Raw genomic sequence first — 26,009 nt, forward strand, 5'->3', positions numbered from 1 at the left:
TCACTTTACACCCCACAATAAAAAAAAAAAATCAGGGGCCAGGCACCCCTAAAGTCGATGGCCTTTGCTTTTCAAATGGTATATGTGTGCCGCATCTTGTGATCAATTATGTGGGGTGGAGCTTACCTGGGCCTACTTAACATTTTATTCAAGTTGACACCCCTGTGCTTGCACACCCACACACCCACACACCTGAGAAACTACAATAAATTAAAAAGCAATTTTATACATATGTACAATGCATTGCAATAAATCAATAAAATGCCAAACGACCAATTTTACTTAGACAGAAAAACCTTATACTCACCTAAAAGACATTGGTGTAACGAATAAAGCAAATGCCTTTGGCAATACTGCAACCCATCTCAACAGGGTTTCCAGGGTCAAAAGCGCTGTGACAGAAGAGAGTTGCCACTGCTGTGAGGACCGAGGAGGAAACAGTGCCACTCCATTGAGCAGCTCATTCTTTGAGAAATGGCATCAACATTCACAGTAGAAATATGGCCATGATCTCAGCCTTTGTTGTATGCAGTCCCCCAAACCAGACATGTCATACATGTGAGGCAGTTATGTCAGGTGGTACAGCAGTGGCACTTATTAACCGTCTTTCATGTGATAGCAGCTGAACTGTTTGCTTAGAGTTAGTCAGTCTGTAACAGTACTTATCATAGACACAAATGTATGCAAAATGTACTTGCAAATTAAGTAGCATGTACCTGAATTGTATATTTTAATCTGCAAGTGTAGGCAAACTAAGTAAACATTATTTGTTATTTAAACTTTAAAAGAGAGTGCCTTGTACAGTTTTTGCAGAAGGGAAAGAGGATCTGATTAAAGTGTCAAACACCTGGGTTCTCTTCCGCATAACTCTATAAGGTCTAATTTCCACAGGACAGGGGCTGCATGCACACACACACACACACACACACACACACACAAACTTCTCCCATATCTCTCACACAAATGAACTCAGAAATTGACAGATACACAGCCTTATTCCCATTCACAATCACATATGCACTCACACACACTTCTCCCACCTCAACATACTGAGATTGGAAGTAACCTGACATCCCATCATATCTCCCCTTTCCTCACCAATGATTTGGGCAGCGAGGTGCAGAATGGGATTTTGGAAGTCCCATCATATAGCAGTCTTGTTGGTTTTCAAGATCCACAAACATTGATGGATTGAAAGATGCATGTAAATATACAGACCTCCCTCTTCTATCTCCCCCTCCCTGTTTCCCAGATATCTGGTTGTGTGGTTCTTAATTCTTACCAAGCAGATGGGAATTGAACTACACAGTGCAATTTCAGAAGTGCATCACATACTTCCACACAAAGCCCACATTATTGGTGATGGTAAGTGTGCTCCCATCAGCCCTACAAATAGCTGTTGGGTTGATCAGGAGAGCATGAGGGTTATGGGGAGAAAGGTGCACCAGGAAAGGCTTCCACCTTGCTTACAATGAAAATTGTGCTCATCAGCCTTGGGAAACAGCTCCTTGGCCAGCTGAGGGAAGCACAATTACCAACACAGGACAAGGAGTGAATCCACAGGTACGGGACATAGGCAACCTGTTGTGGCTGGCATGAGACCCATAGGCCACAGACTGCTCAGCTGTGATGAAAGTAATAGGCAGGTGGCCCAGTCTCATGAGAAGTTTATCAAGCCCAAACAGGGTAGCCCGATCAGCACAGGAATCACTACAAGTGTTGACCCTGAAAGAGATCCATTTCTGTTTTCGTCGACCCATTTCTCATTTCCCATTTGGTGTCACCAGTCTTGATCTTAGGAAGCCAAAGTCTGAATGAACTCTAAATGAAAGTCCATCTTCCCAGTATGTTCACACTCCTGCTTCAACAACATCTACAATGGCTTTGTCATGTCCAAAGAACGGAAGATGGCAGTATTCCCAAGGGCCTGCATCCATAGCAGTCACCAGAGGAGGAACAACAGCTGGAAGGAGTGCAGAGAGAAGTTGTATAGTTATTCAACTCCTTTTGATACTCCTTTTCTGAAGCTTTTACAACTCCACAATATCCTTTATGAGGTGAGACGGCTGTACACAATATTCCTGATATTGTCACACCATAGACTTGTATAGTAGCATCATCATATTGGAAGTTTTATTCGAAGGTAGAAAATATATCTACAAATAAGAATCAGAATTCACACTATTGCAGTGATAGCTGTTTTTCTCCCTCTCTCATAATATATAACTCAGGGACACCCAATGAAGCTAAATACAGAATAATTCAGGACAAAGGAAGTCCTTTTTCAAAAAGTGCGTAGTTAAGCTATGAGTTTCATTCCCACAAGATGTAGTGATGGCTACCAAGTGAGGTGGCTTTGTCTAGGCATACTAGTCACAATGGCTATGTTTTACTCCCATATTGTGGGTGCCCAGTGGCATGCATGTGCATCGTGACATCATACCACGTCATGTGCGTGCTGCTAGGCCTGCCACTGCTCTCAGGTGCCCTAGCATCAACTGGGCCTCTGTTGGAGCCCACTTCCACAGTGGCAGGGCTGAGGCATTGGAGCGTCGGTTCCCACGGCTCTATGGAGATGGCACAAGACCTCCACCAAGACCATTCACTGCTATAGATTCCTGTCAAAATCTACTGGCAGGGCTTTCCACCTGGAAGGGCCTGTCACACAAAAGGCTTGATCTGACTTGGAGGCTAATCCTCAGGGGTGTAGGGAGAATTGTTCCACCAACATGCCCAAAGATTAAGACATTTTGGGAGATGATCTATAACGAAATGAAAAAGGTATTTAAATATACCTTTCTGAAGAAACCAGAGGTCTTTCTCCTGGGCATGGTTGGCCAATTGGTGTCAAAGAAGGATATAATTTTTTTTATGTATGCAACAACAGCAGCAAGAATACTCATCGCGAGGTATTGGAAGACACAAGATTTACCCACCCGGGAAGAATGGCAGATGAAGTTGATGGACTATATGGAATTGGCGGAAATGACTGGCAGAATCCGAGACCAGGGAGAAGAGTCGGTGGAAGAAGACTGGAAAAAGTTTAAAGACTATTTACAGAAATACTGTAAAATTAATGAATGTTAGGAAAATGTTGGAATGAAGTTATATGGCTTTAGTAGAAATGTTATAAGGAATTAAGTATAAATAGATTAATAGAGTATTAAAGGGAAAAATAAAGTTAGAATGTGTTAAGATAATTAAAGGATAGAAAGCAGAGGAAGATGGAAAGGAATTGCTGAAACAATTAACAGAAGTGGAATACAAAAAGGGAGGTGTGAGGGGGTCATTGAAATAAGTGAATGAAAGATAAGATATTGAAACTGTTTGATGTGTTTTAAACTGTTTTTGTTTTGTTTTGTTAGTTTAATGTGTTAGTGTTATGTATTGTTATTGTATTGTATTGTATTGTTTATTTATTTTTCGGTAGTGTTTAAATTGTTGGAAAAGTAATAAATATTGTTGTTGTTTTTTAAAAAAGAGAATTGTTCCACCAGAGGATCTCGCTGCTTAAGGTGGAGCATAAGGGATTGTGCTGTCCTCAATGTACTTTGGGCTCACATTGCTCAGGAATCTGAAAAAATAAACACAAGTACCCTGAATGTGGTCTGGCAGAAACTTGGCAACCAGTGCAACTGGCTCGTCCACAGAGCCACACGATGCCAGTAGCCTGCTGCTTATGAGCACTCTGGCCCAGGGTGTCAACATGGGCCCCAGATTATGGATGTCCAATGGCACCGCAACATAACGTGATGTCATGACATTGTGACATCATAATGTCACATGACATTGGTGCCACCGCAGAGATGTTTCTGGGGCCTCACGAGACCTCTGATGCAACCTCAGGTTTATACCCGAAACCTCATTTGGAGGCCTGTTAGGGCCTCAAACATCACTTCCGAGGCTTCACAGGGGCTCAGATGGGCCTTGCAAGGCCTTGGATGTGTCCTCAGAGATTGCGTCAGAGCCCTTTGGTGGGGGTGTTGAGAGTTAACTAGCTGCAGCTTCCAAGTCTGATGAAAGGGCAGCCCCACTGCATGCTGCAGTAACCAAGTCTTGAAGTTACCACTTCAAGGGAGTGGGTATCCAGAGGGGAAAGTTTTGGCTATCCTACCCACCACTGAACCCAATGTGCTTTGACTATATGTGATATTGGCTTTAGGCAAGCTTACCGTTCTCTGATCCTTCCTTCTAAACACTGGGCTGGGAAGGGCATATCAGACGTTTGCCCCCAAATCCAGAGTGAATGCAATCATTCCCAATACTTACCAGGAGGATCTGTACATGGCAAAAGTTTGCAGGCTAGGATGAAGGCATCAAACACTGGCAAAGCAGTTATCTCTTCTTCTTCTTTGCTGTACAGACGCTTCAGGTTGTGTGTTTTTGGGTTGCGCACCGCACCGCACCGCACCGAACCAGGAAGTATCGGAATGGGTTACTTTTGGGCTTCAGTGCTCACGCATGCACAGAACCACTAAATTGTGCTTTGCACATGTGCAAAAGCACCGAATCGCTGCAAACGTGCCTCCTGCATAGATCACATTCACAACCCAAGCGTCCACTGTATTGGCAATTCTGCTTCTACCATTCCGCGGAGATTCTAAATATCTGCCAGGGCTTGATATTATTTAAAAATATTCTACTGGGGAAGGAAGATGTACCTGGGATTGTCATCAGTTGTTGTGATGATATCAGGACTTTAGAGGGCCTTAAATTCGGGGATTCCTTCCCCATGGAAGTGCATCTGGCACCTCTTTATGCTGCCTTTTGACATGTGGGGAGTATATTTTTAGCACCCACCTTATTTCTAGTGCACTCATCAGGAATCTGCAATCACTAATCCAGACCTGGGATGGGGTGTGAGGTTGGGTTCAACCACCAGGTTTGGTGCTATCCATTGCTGTGATTGGGGACTTGAGCTGGATCCTGAATTGCAGAACTCAGGAGATACCGCTCAGGTGACAAAACTTGGCATGACCCCAGCAATGTGTATCTGGGTCAGAAGGCACCATGACAGTGCACAGCCTGTTTCATAGCAGGTGGATACTTTCTTGTCCCAACAGGTTTTTGGGAACTTTCTGGTTTTAATGAAGAGCTGCAGCTGTGCTGTTTATATTGTAATCATTGGTATGGTTTAAAAAGGTTTTATATACCTATGTTGAAATCCCTTGCAGGAACTTTGTTCAGATGTTCCCATATTGCATCACATTACCAGCAAGAGTAGAATGGATTGTACCTTAGCTGTGTCATCTGAACTATTTTTGTCAATGCTTACCTGAGGCCACGTCAACCTGGGCCTCATCACCCAGCATCATCCTTCAGAATGAGCCTCATCCTCCACTTTGCTTATCTGAGACAGTCTATGGGTTCTCTCTCTCTCTTGGCTTTTGGGGAGAATTAAATCCAAAGTAAGTGGGGAAAACATGACAGCCATGCAACCCTATCAGTATTTACTTGTGTGGCAATGCGTCCCCACTTTCCTTTCAGGCATCACCAATACCAAGAAGAGGAGGCACAACAACAGGTATTTGGGTGACATCAGACCACAACATTATTGATTACAGATGTAAGTCGTTTGACATAGGCATTGGGTAGACCCCACCCCTTCCAACCCTCCTGCCAGAAGAACTCACAGTTTGGGGTAAACTGGAAATGAGGAATTATTCTTATTCTTATTCTTATTCTTATTCTTATTCTTATTCTTATTCTTATTCTTATTCTTTGTACCCTGTCCATCTGCCTGGGTTGCCCCGCCACTATGAGCAGCTTCCAGCATATACAAAAACAAAGTAAACCTTAAACTTTAAAAAGCTTCTCTAATCAGGGCTCCCTTCAGATGTCAGATATATAGAATTACTCATCTCCTTTACATCTGATAGGAGGGCTTTCCACGGGGTGGGCGCCACTACTGAGAAGGCCCCTTGCCTGGTTCCCTGCATTTTAATTCTCGCAGTGTGGGAATGACCGCTCCCCACTTAAAATGGGGGGCGCCCTTTGCGTGGACGCGTGCAGCCCCTAGATCTGGAGCGGCTCCAACAGCATAGGCTTGGCTTTGCCTTCCCTCAGGTGGGATACCTGGAGGTCTCTGCCTACCTCAGTCAGTTGTCCAATCCCACCTGGGGGAAGCGTTGCCAAGGAGACCAGGCCGGGTAGGGGAGGGATTACCTGCCCCCACAATAGAGGGAGGATCTTACCTAGGAATCCTCACTTGGCTCCAGAGCTTCTCCCACCCTACCCACCCTAAGTTAATGCCTTATTTTGCAGGTTAACTTTTCTTCACAGGTTTTGCAGGTTAACTTTTCTTCACAGGTATGCGGGCGCTGCTACGTTAAGGTCGCTGTTAAAGGGCCGGAAAGGAATTTCCCTGCATTGGCAGGTTTCGCCTTTCCCATAGCAAAACGTCACAACTTTGGCGGTATCAGGCCTTGGGCGGAATCCTTTTGTCCATCTTCCTCTTGCGGCGGCGATACCAGGGTTCCCCGTTAAAGGGGTTTTCTGAAGGGAGGCTTTGGCCGTACACCGAAAGGTCGTCATTGCTCCCTCCTGCGGCGGCGGCGTTACAGGGGCGGCCATCTCTGCTTGAACATATGTTCTCCAGAGCCGGCCCATCCCCCACACACACACTGGATAACCCTGATGCTCCCTAGGTCCCTGGCTGGGGACCGGGGAGGGAGAATGCCCAATGCCTGAGCCAAGGTCTACCCACATTTGAAATTTAATAAAGTTCTGGCCAATTTAATCCCATAGCACGTTGTCTTGAGTCGTTATTCCACATGACGGGGGAACCGTGCAGGATCTGGGGACTCCGCCTGTCCACGCAAATGCCAGAAGGACCTTGGTGCTGGATCTCAGTGTCTGGGCTGAGGAGGTCCTGACATGCATAATGGGGTAATACCCCCACTGGATTGCACGTGGGGAGTATTGTGGCCCGTTGCCCCCACATGGGCATACAAACAGAAGCTTCTCCTCTGGATACCCCATTTGGGGGAGGGGGCAGACAGAGACTGCAATCAGTGCTCAGATTAAGACTAAACCTATCAAATGCCCAAGTTGTAAAGATTGCTATGAGGGTGCTGAAAACTAGAGGGCTAGATCCAATTTCCCAACTGGGAGATTTCTGAAGGGGGTGCACAGTTTCCACCCCTCACATAACAGAGAGATGTGGTTGTCAGCTACAAAAGAAGTACATTGAGTGTACCTTGATTAGCTACAACAGATGGGGTGGGGTAGTGATTGCTTTACAGTGCTTGAGCGTGAGAAGAGGGTACCCAATGGGCTGAAGTGACCAAGTTGCTTCTCCCTCTCATCAAACGATCCCCTGGGCCAGAGGAGTGTCAGCTGAAGAAATGAGGAGCTAGTGGAAATTTTCTTTCTGATCTGACCGTTGTGTAGAAATAAATTCACATCACACAAAAGTAAGTTTTAAAGCTTTACTTGCAGAAACTGGTTTTAAAAGTTACAAAAGCAATAACTGATACAGTGTCTCTGTTATATGTTTCTATTCTTACATATACTGATCAATCTATAAAATAACAATTACCAATTTGATCCTTCTAAGAACATTGCCCTTCCCCAACACCATGACCAAATATCCTTAATTAGATAAATACTGAAACACAACACAGATGTTACAGCAACAACAATTTATTTTGATTGTGAACAAAGGAAAATTGAACCCATATATCATAAGACAAAGCCCCCAAGACCCATATTTCTACTTTAGCTTCTCTAACCCCTGCATCACATTTCCAAAATAGAGGACTCAAAATCAAGGGTCCTGTGAATCCCAGTCGCTCTGCAATCCCACCATAGACAAGCAACCTCCACCTCCATTAAGTGGTGGACTCCAAAAGGAAGAAGGTATTCTCCTCTCCTAATCACCCTTCAAAGTTAAGCGGCTGTGGGGAAGGCAGAGTGTCACAGCATCTTGCCTGGGTTATAGTGCCCAAAAAGTATCCATTATACGGTGATGTCCTCGCCAACTCACAAAAAGACGGGGTTGCACAGCCTTTATAAGATACATCAGGAACCAAACTGTTATCTGGTAAAGAGAAAGGGGCATGGTCACAGGAGTAATGGGTAGTAACGGATGTGGGTTTGTGCAAAAGAGAGAGAATAGGAACTTTGTTGTTATTGTGAATGGTATTGCACAAGTATAGAAAGCATGTCAGAATCACATCATGAGATGAATTCTGATTCTTATTACCCTGCCCACCTGAATGGGTTGCCCCAGCTGCTGTCAGATGTCTTCTATAAGTTGTATAGCTGAATATCACACATATGTTTAAAATGTAGAAAACAATTAACTAAAGTCTCTTTTAGTTATTATGGGAGAGGGGCCCAATCCACACTCAAATTGCATTCCAGATCAGAGCTCCATGGCTGCTTTTACTTCTCAAAAAAGGCTGACAAAAACCCTCTTTAAAAAAACAGTCTCGCATGTAAATTAACAAACAAATTATTTCTCTCTTTCTCACCCCCCCCCCACCGAAATATACAGGCTCATCTATATAAATATGAAGCAAAAGTGAGTTTAACACTGTAATATTTTCAAGAAAAATAAAACCTGCCCCCGCAACACACATGCAAACTATTTTCTGGCATGAAGCCACAAACAGAATGACAGCAACCCATGCACCCTGGCAGGCTGTGTTTCTCCTCTCCCACTCCTTGGCTGGCAACGCTACTTACTATGAACAAGGACAAATGAAATGCATTGAGTCTCATTCCCATAACAACTGATAGTTTCCAAGTCCGGACAACCTTCTGAACCAGATGCACGACAGGCCTCACACTTTCGCCGATTGCGAACACGTTCTGTGTCTATCAAAAGCAATGACTACAGTTAACACCTAGATCCAACCCATATATCTCCATAAAAATTCCTACATTACAGTTCTATAATTCTCAGAGGTGGTTGCTGTATTCTCCACTGCACTCTGCTTCTGGCATTAAACAAGCAGATTTGGTTACTACCTGGAAAAACTAGACAGAGGTGCCAGCAACTGGGGTGCTGGACTTCGCCTGTCTTATGGTGTGCTTTGGGATGGGGAGAGAGAGAACAGATAGGTTTCAGGTGCAAGACCGTCCTGTGATTAGCCAGCCCTGGTAGGTTGACCCTGAAAGGGCAACTTTAACAGCAGTTTCTTTCTGCTTGGTGTTTTCTGCTTTGGGTGCTATCTGTCCTTGGCAGGAGAAGGGATTAAGAGCTAGCTTTCAAGAGAGAGAAATATGCTGCTGATAGTTTTTCTCTCATTTCTTCTCTTAATATTCATACTGGTACTGTTTTAAAATCTGTGTTATATTTTAAAGTCGCAACTGAAATGGGCAAAAAAGAGTTGTACATTGTAGTGGATGACTTGTAAAGTATAGTGCTGGGTTGCAAATGTAGCTAATTTGCCACTGCTGCTTTTTCTGCATTGCTTATCTTCCATTATGCATTGCGGCATGTATTTCTTATTACTATTAAATATATTTATGTATATAATGTTATGTACGTACATTATGTTGTTTCTTTGTTATGTTGTTCTAAACTGTACTGTCACTAATTGAAGAATATATATGTGTATGTTTTTGTGTAAATGTGTTTTTGTGCATTTTATTTATTACTATTTTGTATGTAATACATTTATATACACTTAATACTTAAAAGAGGCCCCAGGTCTCTGCATGTGTACACACACACACACACACACACACACACACACACACACAAACACATAAACACCAGGTAACAGTGTAGGACTTCCTGGAGAGAGCCATGGTGGTTATTTCTCTGCTAGCTCTGCCTGACAGAAGATAATTACATGGTGATTGATAATAGTCAAACAAATAGACTGGCTATTAAATCAATCTGGACATAAGGATGATCTGGGAGTTAGCTCCAAGATGTTGGGATCAAGGTCATTTTTCTACAGCCTAGGCCTTGCAATTTGGACAGGGTTTAGAATGAGCTGGTCATCATGCCCAAATGCCACAAAATTGCCTTATAAGAATCACACCCTCTCTTTTAAAAGCATCTGTTGGACAATGACATTGTAATGAGAGACACCCCTCCATTTGCTGGGGTGAATCTACAATTGAAAATCTGTGGGTACCACTTTCTGTTGTTGAGAAAACAGAAAGGAAACTAATTCTTAAAGTGTCTAAAGTAGAGCAGAAAGCTTGATTTATGGTGGACAAGAAAGATTAAAACATATGACAGGAACTCCAGTATGTAAAAAATCCATAATCCATAATACTTTTTGTTTGTGTCTTTCTTTGTTCTCTGCCACTAAAGAACTGGAGAAAATGAAAGTGACACTGCCATAATTAGCTTTGAGAAAGGAATCTGCAGAAAGGAATCTGCTTTAAGATAACACAGTCACACTTATGGAAGTTCAATTCTGTGGTTATGGAAGTCCAATTCTGTGAGGAAACATTAAAATGGATTAAGTGGCTAATAAGTTTCAGAACATTAAAAGTATCTCTTATGCCAAAGGCACATTTGGATCATCCAGTGACTGTTGGTATTGTTCAACCGTTGATGGCTGAACAATTAAAAATGATCAGAACAATATTTGATGAAGAAGAAAACGAGTCAGAGGATGATGAAAAGAATGAGCCAGAGGACTCTAATGTGGGAAATGGAAATGGGGAATGTGCAGAGGCTTCAGACCAAATTGATGAAAAGTTGGCAGGACTGGATCAGGAAATAATTCAATTGAAGGAAGCAGATTGTCATGCGGAAATGGAAATGACTTCCATACAAGAATTTGGAGAAGTAGAAGATAAAATCACAAATGGTGATTGGGAGAATAATCTGCTTTTGACACTGATGGAGTCAAGAAGGGACAAAGCTTTGGGACTTCAGTCCTGGCCTTTCTTTAGTTCTAGCAGAGAAAAAGTATTCTGCATACAATCCGGAACCAATAAAGTTATGGTACTCTTTATGGGGAAAGGCTGAAGGAAAAAAAATGAAAATGGAAGGTCCAAGAAGAGAAATTTGGGATGCTATCATAAACACAAAAAGAAATGGAACACAATATACAGAGCTGGAAAATGAACCAACAAATTATAATGAGAAACAGAAATTGAATACTGACCCAATGTGTGATCACAACTGAGAGACTTTAATATGGACATTTTATGGAATTTAGTATTATTCAAGACAGAGTAATGGTAGTGGTAATTAATACAGGTAAAAGAAAAATAAAAGAAAAAGGTTAACGTTTATTAATAATATGAACAATTAGGGAAACTTTCTTGGACTTTTTGTAAGAAAAAGAAATGAATGATTCTGATACACCCAGACTGAAAAGACATTATTAAACAGAAACTGGAGAAGATAGATGTACGCATGGACCAAAGGTTTTCATAATCATATTTTCTTTTGTTTGTGTACAAACAAGTGTACACTCCACTTCCCGAACACTCCTTCCTTTCACCAAGCAGTACACTCAGACAATCCAACCCATGCAGGAGGCCATTTTAAAACCTTGACTGAGGAAACCATCATCACAATCTCAACACCCTTTTTCTCAGCAGTGCTGCTTTTGTAATTCTCTGGCTGGGGGGCCATCATCAGCAACTGAGGGCTCCACTCACTTCCTCCCCAGTTCTTCCCAGCAGGACAACTCCCAGAGCTAAGTGGAATAGCAAGGAGCATGGAGGAAATGTATTATTCTCTCCTTCCCCCTCTCTAGTACCCAAAATGCATCCGGAGTGATCCACACACCCAAGTATCGTCAGTAAATGATGTCAATAAATGCTTTTGGGCACTACACATGCTTTCTCTTTGAAACACAGGTTGTGATGCTGATTCTAACACTCTCCCATGTAAACTAGGGAAATGAATCAAGGACTAGAACAGTGTCATTTCTATATAACCAACCGAGGAAGAAATTTGAAACCTCAATGCTATTCATGTTTAGGAATATATACAGATATATAATTCTAACAGCATGCAGCTACTTACCAGTATTATGTATTTCATCATTGCAGACAGAATCGGCACAGCACTCACGGATAGTCTGTAAGTAACCGTCTACTGTAGTGAAACTGTAATTCTCTTCGGTACAATTTGGAGTACACCCCACTAAAAAATTGTCTTTTTTAGAGCCACCTGTGAGAGAGAATTGGAAAGAAATAACTACATCTCCACACACAAAAATCAAGATGATTCTTATTGAGATCTATATAATGCTTTCTAACATATTTTGGGGCTTAATGGGTGATTTAAGAAAAAGAATGGAAGCACTGAATTTAGTTTCTTTAAGAATTAACAAAACGATGTAAATAGTTGAGGATGTTTCTGTTGAAATTTGGACATAAATGGGAGAAGACAGATTTGTTTTTCTACACACACAAACTGGTAAGCACTCAAAGTGAGTTCATCAATCTATACCTGATATTCACTGAGTTTATTTAGTGGCCCAACTCAAGAATCTGCCTTGTACTATATTTTTAAGAGGCAAGGGTGGTGTAGAAATTAAAGAAATTAATGAAGGAGATGGTAAGAAGAACTGGCAACCCTGGAAAAAGATAAGGCTAGTATGGAGGTCATGAATGTTCACTTCACAGAGCAAGTTCATATGAAGTAATAAAATACAGTAAAATAATTAAGGAAGTAATAAAGGAAGAATTAAAAACCCAAGAGCACTTAGCACCTCACATTATAATTACTACAACAGGCAAGTGGTCTTTGGGGGCAAAGTTTGGGGACAGTATGCTGCTTTCTGATTTTGGGGGGCTGAATGGGTGATATAAGGGGAGGATTTCAACAACTGAATTTAGCAGGCTATTTCTTCAAGTTGTTTCTTTAAGAATCAACAAAACCGTGTAAATATTCTAGGATATTTCCAGTAAAATTTGCACATAAATGGGAGAAGGCGGACTTGTTTGAGAGGCCAAATTCAAGAAGCTGCTTCAAACTATATTTTTGAGAGACAGAATCATAGAATCATAGAGTTGGAAGAGACCACAAGGGCCATCGAGTCCAACCTCCTGCCAAGCAGGAAACACCATCAGAGCACTCCTAACATATAATAAAGATGTTACTATGTTATACATTTTTGTGTTTTTATATTGTAAAGCACCCTGTGATCCTTGGATGAAGGGTGTTATAGAAATCTAAGAAATGAATGAATACGACAGTAAGAAGAACTGGAAACCCTGAAAAAGATAAGGCTAATAAGGCAGTGGTGAGTGTTGACTTCACAGGTCAATTTCATAGGAAATAGTAAAATACAAAAGAAGAAATAAAGGAATATAAGAAAAGTTAGAATTAAAAACCACACAGCATTTAGCACATCACATTATAATTACTACAACAGGCAAGTGGTCTTTTTTTTGAGGGGGGGGGAGTTTGGGGAACACTTCTGCAGAGCTCCCAAACTCAGCATCCCTTTGGCACAGAACCTGTGGCTACTGCCTCTTTGCCCAAATTTCCAAACTATGGCAGGTCAGTTAATTCACTTACCTGATGATGCCCCAGCAATTTTACATTCTTGTTTATTGTTATGGCCTGTCACTGTGGTACAAGACCAGGCACTTTTTAAAGCCTCACTTTGACATTCGGGGAGTGCGGAGAGAGATTAATCAATCACAGTCCTATATTGGGACATTTCAGTCATGTAACAGTTCAGCCTAAGGTTCTTTCTTAGAAGATCCCATCTTGCAACCCCAGTGATGGAAAGGCGTTGGGAGGGGAACAAGCTGCAAAAAGCAGCTCAGTTTTTAGAAGGTTCATTCCCTTCTCATGGGAGCGTAGAAGCCTTGGCTTCTTCTGGTCAAGTTTCTCTGGTCCATCTAATAGGTCCTTTAAGTATTCTCTTTGCAAAGAAGAGGCTTGGCAGGAGAGGTGAGAACATTTGACTAAGAGAAATGGTGGGAAGTTTGAGCCCTTTCTTCAATGAATGTGCCCAGGCAGCATCTCTTGGACCTCAGCAAGAGAAATCTTCTGGATGCACCTTAGACAGCAAGCCCATTATATGTCAACAGACTAAACAGTGTGTTTTAGGCAGAATCACACGCTTGGGTCACATATAAACTCACATATACACCTTGTATCTTTTCTAGTTCTTTGATGGTTCAGCACTTAATGACTCAACTGAATACATGAAATATCTCTTCACTTTTTAAAAAAAATGGTTTCTGTTTCTCAACATAGGATGAGATTAAGGTTCACATGTACATTTCTCATGAATGTACATATGCAAGTCATCCCTAGATACTCTAGGGATGGTAGGCCCACAGACTCAGTTTTAATAAGACAGAAAAGTTTTGTACTCACGTAACCCGTTTCTGAGTAAATGGGCAAAACAAAGGCCATCCTCAATAGTGCAAAATTCAATCCATTCATCTTCACCCAAAGAATTGTCAAAACATTCTTCATATGCCATTGCTGCAGGGAGAGAGGAGGAGACAGTGCTACCCCATTGAGTTGCCCGTTTTTTGAGAAATGACATCTACATTGACGGTTAGAAATATGGCCATGATCTTTGGTCAAATTTGAAGCTTTCACTGTTGGGTCGTGGTGTAGTGGTTAAGAGCGGTAGTCTCGTAATCTGGTGAACCGGGTTCGCTTCCCCGCTCCTCCACATGCAGCTGCTGGGTGACCTTGGGCCAGTCACACTTCTCTGAAGTCTCTCAGCCCCACTCACCTCACAGAGTGTTTGTTGTGAGGGAGGAAGGGAAAGGAGAATGTTAGCCGCTTTGAGACTCCTTAAAGGGAGTGAAAGGCGGGATATCAAATCCAAACTCTTCTTCTTCTTCTTCTGTGATAAAAATGAATGTATTGCCGAGAATGTTGTTTTTATTTCAGACATTGCAAATTGTGGACAAGATGGACTGTTTTAAGAAGTGGCAGAGAGATATTTCTAGATTTGTCTGGCAGGGCAAGAAGCCCAGAATAAAATTTAAGATACTAACTGATGCAAAGGAAAGGGGTGGATTTGCCCTGCCAGACCTTAAACTTTACTATGAATCAGCAGCCTTTTGCTGGTTGAATGAATGGCTACTTCTGGAAAACACAGACATTTTGGACTTAGAAGGTTTTAACAATGTATTTGGATGGCATGCATATTTGTGGTATGACAAAGTCAAAGCGCATAAAGCATTCAAAAACCATATTGTTAGGAAAGCATTGTTTAATGTTTGGATAAGATATAAGGATTTATTGGAAAATAAAACCCCAAGGTGGTTGTCACCGATGGAAGCGAAAGCTTTGAAAAGGCTCAATATGGAGGCCAAATGGCCGAAATATTGGGAAATTTTGGAACAAAAAGGAGATAAATTGAAATTGCAGAGTTTTGAAAAATTAAAAAACAAAGTGAGAGATTGGCTTCATTGCTATAAGATAATGGAGGCATATAATTTGGATAAGAAAATTGGCTTCCAGGTGGAAAAGTCAAAATTAGAAACAGAACTGTTAGAACCCAAAACTAAGAATTTGTCAAGAATGTATAACTTGCTGTTGAAATGGAATATTCAGGATGAAACGGTGAAATCTGCTATGATTAAATGGGCACAAGATGTTGGACATAATATTATGTTCACTGACTGGGAACAGTTATGGACCACAGGTATGAAGTTTACGGCATGTAATGCCCTAAGAAAGAATATTATGAAAATGATATACAGGTGGTACATTACCCCAGTCAAGCTTGCAAAAATCTATCATTTGCCCGATAATAAATGTTGGAAATGTAAAGAAACTGAAGGTACATTCTTTCACCTCTGGTGGACGTGCCCAAAGATTAAGGCTTTCTGGGAAATGATATATAATGAATTGAAAAAGATATTTAAATATACCTTCTTGAAGAAACCAGAGGCCTTTCTCCTGGGCATAGTCGGCCAATTGGTGCCAAAGAAGGACAGAACTTTTTTTATGTATGCTACAACAGCAGCAAGAATACTCATTGCAAAGTATTGGAAGACACAAGATCTACCCACTTTGGAAGAATGGCAGATGAAGGTGATCGACTACATGGAATTGGCAGAAATGACTGGCAGAATCCGAGACCAGGGAGAAGAGTCGGTGGAAGAAGATTGGAAGAAATTTAAAGACTATTTACAGAAATATTGTAAAATTAATGAATGTTAGAATGATTTTGGATAGAAATTAAGTGGTTTCCAGCTGTAATGCTTTAAGAGAATATGAAAAAAGGCTTATAAATGGGTAAAAGCTTAATGGCAAGGATTTGCTGAACTAAGAAATTGAACTGGAATACAAAGAAGGGAGGTATGAGAAGGTCCGGGGAAATAAGCTTAAGGAAAATAAGTAACGGAAAATCCATGTGTTCTTAACTGTTTTTATTTTGTATTTTTCTTTTTCTTTTTCCATTTCTACTGTAATATTTTAAAAAATCTTAATAAATATCTTATTTTTTTAAAAAAAGAAATATGGCCATGATCACACCCTTTGTTGGATGCAATCCACCCAGCCAGACATGAGCAGTTTTCATCTTCTTAGGATCCATCACAGACTCTTCAAAAGTTGGTGACTTGGAGCCGCTCCTTATCTTTGTTCTCTGCCTTTTCTCCTTTCTCTCCCCCATCCATAGCTTTTTATTTTTTTTGTCCAAGGTCAGTCACAGTCACAAGGGGGAGATAAGGAGGCAGCCAGATTCCCTCCACAAGCCTCAGTGTAAAAGTCAGCAATGTCTCCTTTCCCAAATTTCTTTTTACCTCCCTTTTACTCTCAAATGGTGCTCCCCAAATAGTACTGTCTCAGTTAAAATTTGTTTCCGAGGGTAAAGATACTGTTAATGATATTTCTACAGCTCAGGCAGCTGCAGTTACTTTGTTTTTCCCAAAGAGGAAAGCGAAAGTTGAAAGTATCCTGTTGATTTGTGACATCACAATGGAGCCTAGACTTCCCCACCGGGTGGTGCGCTTCCGGGAAAAAAAGATAACTCTTTTTCAGTCTATTTTTCTGTAGGGATTAATTAAGTAAAGGAATTCTCCTCCCCCTTCCCCCTACTAGAAGGGGGATCAAAAAGTTCAACTTGAAAGTCTTTTAAAAAGACGTGCTTTAAATCGTGGCTTCGGTTACGGTAGCTGTTTTTTATTCAGAGGGAAGGGATCAACCTCCATTTTTAAATCCTGTTCCTTTCAAATTAAATATCCAAATTTATGTCCTTTCTACTCACGATTTTCCAATTAATTTTTGGAGAAATCGGTCACTCACAATCGCCGGACTCAGAGCTTCGTGCAGTGAAGAAAGTGAGTCTATTCCCAGATTCCAACCCCGCTCGCTCTAGGGGCTCTTTTAAAGAGCCTACCAGGGAGCAGGGGAGTCATTCCAGGCACCTGCAGGAACACCAGGTCCTCGGAATGCTCAATCTGAGGGTTTTTTTGGGGGGGGTACTGCGATGCTCTAGCAGTCTCGTGAGCCTTCAGTGCACAGGTGCTCTTTCAATTGAAAGAGCTCCTGTCCGCCATAATGGGCGACCAACCAGAAGAGCTCCTGTTAGGAGGGACTTCCGGGTTAGCACGAAAGGCTAATGGTGGATTCCCTCCGAGCTCCGGAGGGAATCGGCTCCATAGAAGACGGGTCCTGCCGCCGCGGCGACGCGGGGACCCTCAGAAACCACAGACGCTGAAGCCTGTGGACTTGGTGACTCGGCGGGCACCATTTGCGCCCCCCGACCTGCGAAGAAGCCTTTTTTAAAGGCTTCGGAGCTGGGGACGGAGAGTGGCGTGGTGCTGTGACTAGACCGCTACTTCTACGGAGTGAAGCCGCAAGTCATGGCCGGAGAGCCCTGACTTTTTTCCTTGAAATTTGGACTGCAAAAGTAACAACCCGTGAGTACTACGGAAATTGGATTTAAAATTTTATTTTCTTCGAATTTCAGCACGACCGGGGGAGGTGTTAAAAGGAAGTCCGCCCCCCCCCTGTAGGCAATTTAAAGCAAGAATTGGATAACCAAGGTTGAGAGACCACTTCTCTTTTTGTGAAACAAAAGTTACTAATTCCACGATTTGGTAATATAAGTACAGTGCTAGAGGATAAGAACTGTCTTTTAAAAGCTGATCTGCAACCCCCCGGGATCCGGGAGCGACCCGTGAGAGAGCTGGCTGAGGAGACATAAGGAGTTTGACAGCTGTCAAACGAGCTGTCAAAGTTAGAAAAATTTGCTCTTTGCTATTTCTGCTGGTTATTTTTTTCTACATTTGACTTCAAGTTGTTGAAAATAAAGAAGAAATAAAACAAAAACAAAGTAACTTGACTGTTGGAGAAAGAATACTAAGTAACTAGAATCCCTCTAGAGGGGGATCTGAGACATTACAATGGCTGCAGATGGAAAAATACAGGCTGAGCTGGATAGAATGTTTTTTCTCTTGGGAGAGTTACAAGACCAGAGTGAAGCTTTGGCTACAGATGTTACGACCTTGAATTTTAAGGTAAATAAACTTGTTGACTGTACCAAGGACTTGATTCAAGAAGATTTTGCAGCTGAACAAGAAGAGAAATGTGTTGTTTCAGAGGAGTGGGAAGGAGGAGCTGAAAAGCTGCTGGTGAAAAAGGACAACCAGAGGCCTCTAAAAATGGACTATAAGGAAAATAAGATTTGGATGATCAAAATTCGGTTTGAAATTGAGAAGGAAGACTGCAGAGACTTCCATATGGGGAGATCGGAAGACCTATGAATTACAAACTTGTATAAGGCGAAAGATGGAGCTTTTGGGACATTTGGGACATTTGGATTTAAAAGAAATATGAAACATGATTTGGGCTCCACTTTTGAATATGGAGGTCTGGTTGGAAGAAATATTGATCCTATTGGGACAGAGCTTCTCCGAGACACGACGTTCAACATAAAGGACTATCAACAAAACCGGCTGAGAGGGACTGAGAGAGATTTAAGGGCCTCGGACGTGAGGGATCCAGGCTGAGAATTGATTGGTTGATGGACATCTTTTGGGGATCGAAACCGGGAAGGGGGGGTGAGAGTTTTGGAATGTAAAGGGTGTATAACTATAAGTTGTTCTTTGTTATTTGCTTTGTAATTAATACAAAAATTGGGAAATTTGTGGAAGGGAACTTGGGTCGACCTTAGAAAAGGGTGTAATGATGAGTACTGTGGTTTAATCTAGGTATATAAGTTAAATTTGGTTATTAAGACGAATTAAAATATTAATAAGGTAAAAGTTGGAGATAAGAACTTGCTGAACTAACTATTGGAATTGGGATACAAGAAGGGGAGGGGTGGGGAAGTCAGGGGAAGTGGTTAAGAAATTAAGGGTTTGAAATTGTACATGTTTGTCTTTATATTTGTATGTTTGTATTGTGTATTGTGTGTGTTTATATAAATTGTGTAAACCCAATAAAATTTATATATATATATACAGTGGTGCCTCGCAAGACGAAATTAATTCGTTCCGCAAGTCTCTTCGTCTTGCGGTTTTTTCGTCTTGCGATGCACGGTTTCCCATAGGAATGCATTGAAAATCAATTAATGCGTTCCTAGGGAAACCACCTTCAGACCAGGTCCGGGGACAGTCTGTCCCCGGACCTCTTCTGAAGGCTGGGGGGGGGGGGGACAAGGGCTTTTCTTCCCACCCCCAGCATTTTAAAAAACCCTGGGACAGCGGAGGACTTCTCCGCTGTCCGGGGCGATCTTAAAATGCTGGCGGGCGGCATTTTAAAATCGCCCCGGACAGCGGAGGACTTCTCCGCTGTCCGGGGCGATTTAAAAGCCCCTGGGAAGGCAGGCAGGGGGGACAAAGACTTTTGCCCCCCGCCCGCCTTCAGAAGAGGTCCTGGCTTGCCGGCATCTCCCCGAAGCAGAGGACGGGCTCCGCAGCTCACCCCCTGCTTCGGGATGCAGGCTGCCGCCCCAAGCCTTGCACACGAGGCTTGCCGGCATCTCCCCCAAGCAGGGGGCGGGCTCCGCAGCTCACCCCCTGCTTCGGGATGCAGGCTGCCGCCCCAAGCCTTGCACACGAGGCTTGCCGGCATCTCCCCCAAGCAGGGGGCGGGCTCCGCAGCTCACCCCCTGCTTCGGGATGCAGGCTGCCGCCCCAAGCCTTGCACACGAGGCTTGCCGGCATCTCCCCCAAGCAGGGGGCGGGCTCCGCAGCTCACCCCCTGCTTCGGGATGCAGGCTGCCGCCCCAAGCCTTGCGCGCAAGGCTTGCCGGCATCTCCCCGAAGCAGGGGGCGGGCTCCGCAGCTCACCCCCTGCTTCGGGATGCAGGCTGCCGCCCCAAGCCTTGCGCGCAAGGCTTGCCGGCATCTCCCCGAAGCAGGGGGCGGGCTCCGCAGCTCACCCCCTGCTTCGGGATGCAGGCTTCAGAAGAGGTGCCTTCAAAAGCCGTCCGGGACAGCGGAGAAACGCGCTGCCTTTCTCCGCTCTCCCTGGAAGGCAGGCAGGGGGGAGCAAAGACTTTCGCCCCCCGTCCGCCTTCAGAAGAGGTCCAGGACCTCTTCTGAAGGCCAGAGGGGGGGAAAGGCTTTGCTCCCCACCACCAGCATTTGAAAGAGGTCCCCGGAGATTTCCCTATGGGCTTTCGTCTTGCGAAGCAAGCCCATAGGGAAATTCGTCTTGCGAAGCGCCTCCAAAACAGAAAACCCTTTTGTCTTGCGGGTTTTCCGTCTTGCGAGGCATTCGTCTTGCGAGGTACCACTGTATATAAAAGAGCTCCTGTTAGGTAGGTTAAGCCGAGGGATAGTGCCTGGTCTAGGAACCCCCAGTGAGCTTCGTGACTGAGTGGGGATTCAAACCCTGGTCTCCTGGATCCTTGTCTGACATTCACGACTGCACACTGGCTCTCTGAAATTCAGCTCCCCAGATTTCCACAACCAACAAGTAGTAGTAGGGAATCTGGATCCTCACCATTGGGTTTATGTGATTTGTTCCAAGGGGATGGTGTCTTTCTTTGTTACATGTATTTAATTTCTTCCTGCAATGGCCATACTTTATTTTCTTCCCCTTCCTTTCCAAACAACTTTTATTCTCCATTCCAATGGAATTACTATTCTGTCATATTTTCTCCCCCTCCCCCACTAAAGAAAAGATTGTTCACCTTCTTTGCACTTTGAAATCATGCCCAACATCTTCATCTGGCAAACTCTTGCCTTTGCAATCATCCCTCCCTCCCCGTTTCCAAAACCTACCCGTGTGTGTGTGTCTGTGTGGACATACACACACATATCTATAAACACACACACACACACACACACACACACACAAAACAACACAACACAACACTCAACACACACACACACAATCCTTGCTGCCGTCGTGGCATACAAAAATAAATTCTTATCCATCTTTTTAACCTCCTTTCCCACTAATCCCAAAAGAAAGGCTTCAGGGTTTTTTTTGGTTTTGTTTTTTAAAATAATATTTATTACTTTTATAGATTACAAAAAGAGAAAAAGAGCAAGAAAGAAAAAACAGAAAAAAACAAAAGAGAAAAGCAAACAAAAAAACACACAATACAATACAATATATAGACAATACAAAACACACCCTAAACTCAAAACTAAACACATTAAACTAAACTAAACAAACCCCACCCTCTAACCTTAACCCTAAATGAAACAAAACAAAAACAATTTAAAAACATACATCATCTCTTTTCCATACCTATCTTTCATTCCCTTGTTTCCTCGACCTCCCCTCACCTCCCTTTTTGTATTCCACTTCTATTAATTGTTTCAGCAAATCCTTTCCATCTTTCTCCATTTTCTGTAATATTGTAAATAACGTATTTTTTAACCTTATTTTCCATTAAAACTAAAATACTTATATATGCTTAACTGCTTATAAAATATCTGCTAAGCCCATAAAAAATAAAAAATAAAAAATCATTCCACCATTTTTCTATCACTCATTAGTTTTACCATAAGTCTATATATAAACTTTACATTTTCCAATCTTCTTCCACCATCTCCTCTCCCAGGTTTCAGATTCTGCCGGTCCTTTCTGTCTGCTCCATAAAGTCCATCAACCTGGTGATCTTATGTCCGAGGCTCTTAACTCTTTTCCAAGTCCCTTCTGCAGGTCTTCTTCATTTTCTTTAATGCTAAAGAGCAAATCTCGGGGAAACTCCAACCTGCCAATCCTTTTCTTCCTTCTGAACAAATCAGCTAAATTTCCATAGTTAAAGCTACAGTCCATAAAGTATTTCAGGGCATATTTCAGGATTCCTCCAAATCCAAAGGCCCCCAAAACTTCAATCTCCTCCAGGCCCGAGTCCATGTCCCAAAAGTCAGTTAATCCCTGCATAGAGGGCTCTTTCCAACTTTCCTTCTTTAATCCAAACCGGGATCCATTCCTCAGAGTCTGACTTTTCCTAGGTTCAATCACAAAAGGCCTCAACTTATAGTCCTCAATTTGCTTCTGTAAAGCCACAGGTCTCACTTGTATTATTTTATGTTCAACAACAGCAGCATTCTCCTTCTCCTCCTTCTCCTCCACCATTTGTCCTGCCAAAATGGATTCCTGTACCAAGTCCTAAATTATTTCTGTGTTGGTGTTCGCTTTTTGACTCAAATTGGTCACTTTCTGAACCAATTAATCAACTTTAAAAGTCATGTCATCCATCTTCTTGTGAAGTTGTCCCAGCGAACAGCTTATCTTACATAAAAAAGTCACAATGGCCTCTACTGTCAACATTTTTAAAAGGTCCAAGGTCGCTCTCTGGTTCTCAGAATCCTTATCTGCAGCTGGGAATCCCCCAGTTACACTCCTGTTACAGTTTCAAAAGCTCCCTCTAGAGGGAAACAGTCTCCACTTGTATCAGTTCTTTCAGGCACAACTCAAGCATTAAAGATAAATTTTCAGTTACTTTTCCTCTTTTTTAAGCGCAGAAAAGGACAATGGAAACAGTATCTTACTCTTTTCTTTTTTTTAAAAAAAAGATATTTATTGAAATTTTTTAAGATACAAAGAAAGACAAAACACAAACATACAAAATAACAAACACTTGTAAAAACACACATTAATTTTCAATAACATAACTTCCATACCCTTATTTACTCAGACCTCCTCATACTTCCCTTCCTCGTATTCCAGTTCAATTTGTTAATTCAGCAAATCCTTACCATTAAACTTTTACCCATTTATAATCCTTTTTTCATGTCTCTTAAAATATTACCGCTGGAAACCACTTAATTTCTATCCAACATCCTTCTAACATTCATTAATTTTACAATATTTCTTTAAATAGTCTTTAAATTTCTTCCAGTCTTCTTTCACCAATTCTTCTCCCTGGTCTTGGATTCTGCCAGTCATTTCAGCCAGTTCCATATAGTCGATTACCTTCATCTGCCATTCTTCCAGAGTGGGTAAATCTTGTGTCTTCCAATACTTAGCAATGAGTATTCTTGCTGCTGTTGTAGCATACATAGAGAAAGTTCTATCCTTCTTTGGCACCAATTGGCCGACAATGCCCAGGAGAAAGGCCTCTGGTTTCTTCAAGAAGGTATATTTAAATACCTTTTTCAATTCATTATATATCATTTCCCAGAAAGCCTTAATCCTAGGGCACGTCCACCAAAGGTGAAAGACTGTACCTTCAATTTCCTTACATTTCCAACATTTATTATCGGGCAAATGATAGATTTTTGCAAGCTTGACTGGGGTCATGTACCACCTATAAATCATTTTCATAATATTCTCTCTTAAGGCATTACATGCCGTAAATTTCATACTGGTGGTCCACAACTGTTCCCAGTCAGCGAACATGATATTATGTCCAACATCTTGTGCTCATTTAATCATAGCAGATTTCACAGTTTCATCCTGAGTATTCCATTTCAACAGCAAGTGAAAACAGTATCTTACTCTTATTTAGCTAGCTGTCAAATCCGTTCTGTCAAATGCACTCTCTCCAAACGTCATCTGGCAGCCCGTTCCCAGGTTCAGAGCAGTGGTAATTTGATTTTTCACTCTCTCCTGCAGGCTCACTAGATCCAAAATTTCCCCCTCTTCTCCTGCTTCCAGGGGGGGGGGGGTTGTATATTAAACCGGTGGAAATTTAATCCTTTGCCAAAAGCTTTCAAAGGCTTTAACTTGTAATGTCTTTGCTTCAGTCTATTTACAAAAACGGGAGGCAGACTTCCTGTTTACAACCTTCCCGTTTCAATGCCAAATTAAAGTATTTAAAAATCCAATTGTCTACAGGAAAAAGTCAGCGCTCTCCGGCAACAACAATGCGGCTTCACTCCGTGAAAGAAGCAGTCGATTCAAAGCACCGCACCACTCACCCCACGTCGCTCCGGACCCCCAAAACAGGGTTTCCACGCGAGTAGGGGAGGCGCAAAAGGTGCCAGCCGAATGGCTTCAGGGGTTTTTTAAAGGTATACTTAAAGATTTTTTTTAAGCTCATTGTAAATTAAATCCCAAAAGCCCTTCACCTTTCCACATTTCCACCACATGTGGTAGAGATCTCCATTTACCTTTCCACATTTCCAACATTTCTTATTTTTCATTCTGTACATCTTTGCCAGTTTTAACGGCGTAAGATGCCACCTAAAAATCATTTTCCATAAATTCTCTTGTAGTGCCGTGCACGCCGTAAATTTTAAATTCTCACTCCATAATTCCTGCGACGCTTCCAATTCAATATTGTAACCAAAATCTATGGCCCATTTGATCATGGCTTCCTTTACCTCCTCATCCTTAGTGTACCAATTCAGTAATAGGTCATATGTTTTTGACAGTAATTTGTCTTTCCCATCTATAATATCTATATGGAATTTTGATTTCTTGTCCTCAAATCCCAACCTCTTTTTGTCTTCCTTCAGTATCTCATTAACTTGATGATATTGCAGCCACCCAGTCAGTAAATTCTCCACTTCTTCATACTTCTTTAATTTTAGACCCTGGTCCATTTTTCTAAGAAACTTCATATGTGGCTCTCCTCCCTTCCATATTGGGTTTTTATGTTTAATACTTCTCTTGGAGATATCCACCAAGGGGTTTTCCTTTCTAGCAAACTCTTATTTCTCTCCCATACTTCATATAAAGGTCCCCTGATTATATGATTCAAAAAACCCCTGTGGACTCTCACTTTATCATACCACAGGTACGAGTGCCACCCGTACCTGTTGTCATATCCTTCTAAATCCAGGAGATCTGTGTTTTCCAATTTTATCCAGTCCCTTATCCATGTTAAGCATGATGCTTCATAGTATATCTTCATGTCTGGGAGAGCGAAGCCCCCTCTTTCTTTTTTATCAACCAGGAATCTTCACTTTTATTCTTGGCCTCTTGCCCTGCCAGACAAATCTTGCTAGTGTCTTCTGCCAATACTTAAATTGTTTTAATCCTCTTATCACTGGGATTGATTGGAACAAGAATAACATTCTGGGTAGGACATTCATTTTAATTGCTGATGAAGAATATCAGTAAGAAAGGCCTATCTTTTCTAAGAGAATTTTTATTTCCACCTTATCTAATTTCCCCCAAAAAACTTTGGTTTTGCTCTTATTTAGTTTGAATCCTGCTACCTGCCCGAACTCCTGTATCAATTCCAGTGTTTTTATTGCACTGGTTTCTGGGTCCTGTAAAGTTAACACCAAGTCATCAGCAAAGGCTTTTAATTTATATTGCTTGGATCCTACCATTAGTTTCTGTTTGCTACTGAGCAGCTGCTTGGAGTCACAGGACTCTGTTTACATTCCAGAGACAGTACAGGCTATTGGAAGTCTCATGGGAGACAGGATGTGATGTTAGTGGTTTCCTGTTTCCTTTGTTCCTTTGTTCTGTTGCTCTCTGCTCTCATAGAGAGAGTATTTTTTTTTGCTGTCTGTGTAGCTTAGAAATAAAGCATAGCATATAGCCATACATCTCATCACTTCCCTGTGCTGGATTCTCTGCTGAATGGAAAGTGCCTGGAAGCCTCATCAAAGGCTTAGGTCATTAATTATTTGTCGGGAGGGCGATTCCGAAGGACTCAGAGGAAGATGAGCTTTATCAGCTTGGCTGAGCGGAGATCCCGACACCTACTACAATGCCTTATATCTCCTCCTCTTTCCTTAACATATTTAGCAGAACCTCCAGAACTGAAATA

General features: G+C 42.1%; 2 long non-coding RNA genes across 2 annotated transcripts; both read right to left on the reverse strand.

The window, feature by feature from the left end:
- Nucleotides 1–309: 309 nt before the first annotated feature.
- LOC308591467 lies at nucleotides 310–3,666 on the reverse strand. The gene is made up of 3 exons (XR_014010184.1): nucleotides 3,597–3,666; nucleotides 1,725–1,963; nucleotides 310–417 (listed from the first exon to the last, which is right to left on the reverse strand). It is a non-coding gene; the product is annotated as an uncharacterized lncRNA (long non-coding RNA).
- A 3,795-nt stretch (nucleotides 3,667–7,461) lies between these two features.
- Nucleotides 7,462–12,082, reverse strand: LOC308590665. Its single transcript, XR_014009855.1, has 3 exons — nucleotides 11,957–12,082; nucleotides 8,692–8,823; nucleotides 7,462–8,041 (listed from the first exon to the last, which is right to left on the reverse strand). It is a non-coding gene; the product is annotated as an uncharacterized lncRNA (long non-coding RNA).
- Between the last annotated feature and the right edge of the window lie 13,927 nt (nucleotides 12,083–26,009).

Source organism: Podarcis bocagei, assembly GCF_964188305.1.
Source record: "Podarcis bocagei genome assembly, chromosome: 7".
Taxonomy (NCBI): domain Eukaryota; kingdom Metazoa; phylum Chordata; class Lepidosauria; order Squamata; family Lacertidae; genus Podarcis; species Podarcis bocagei.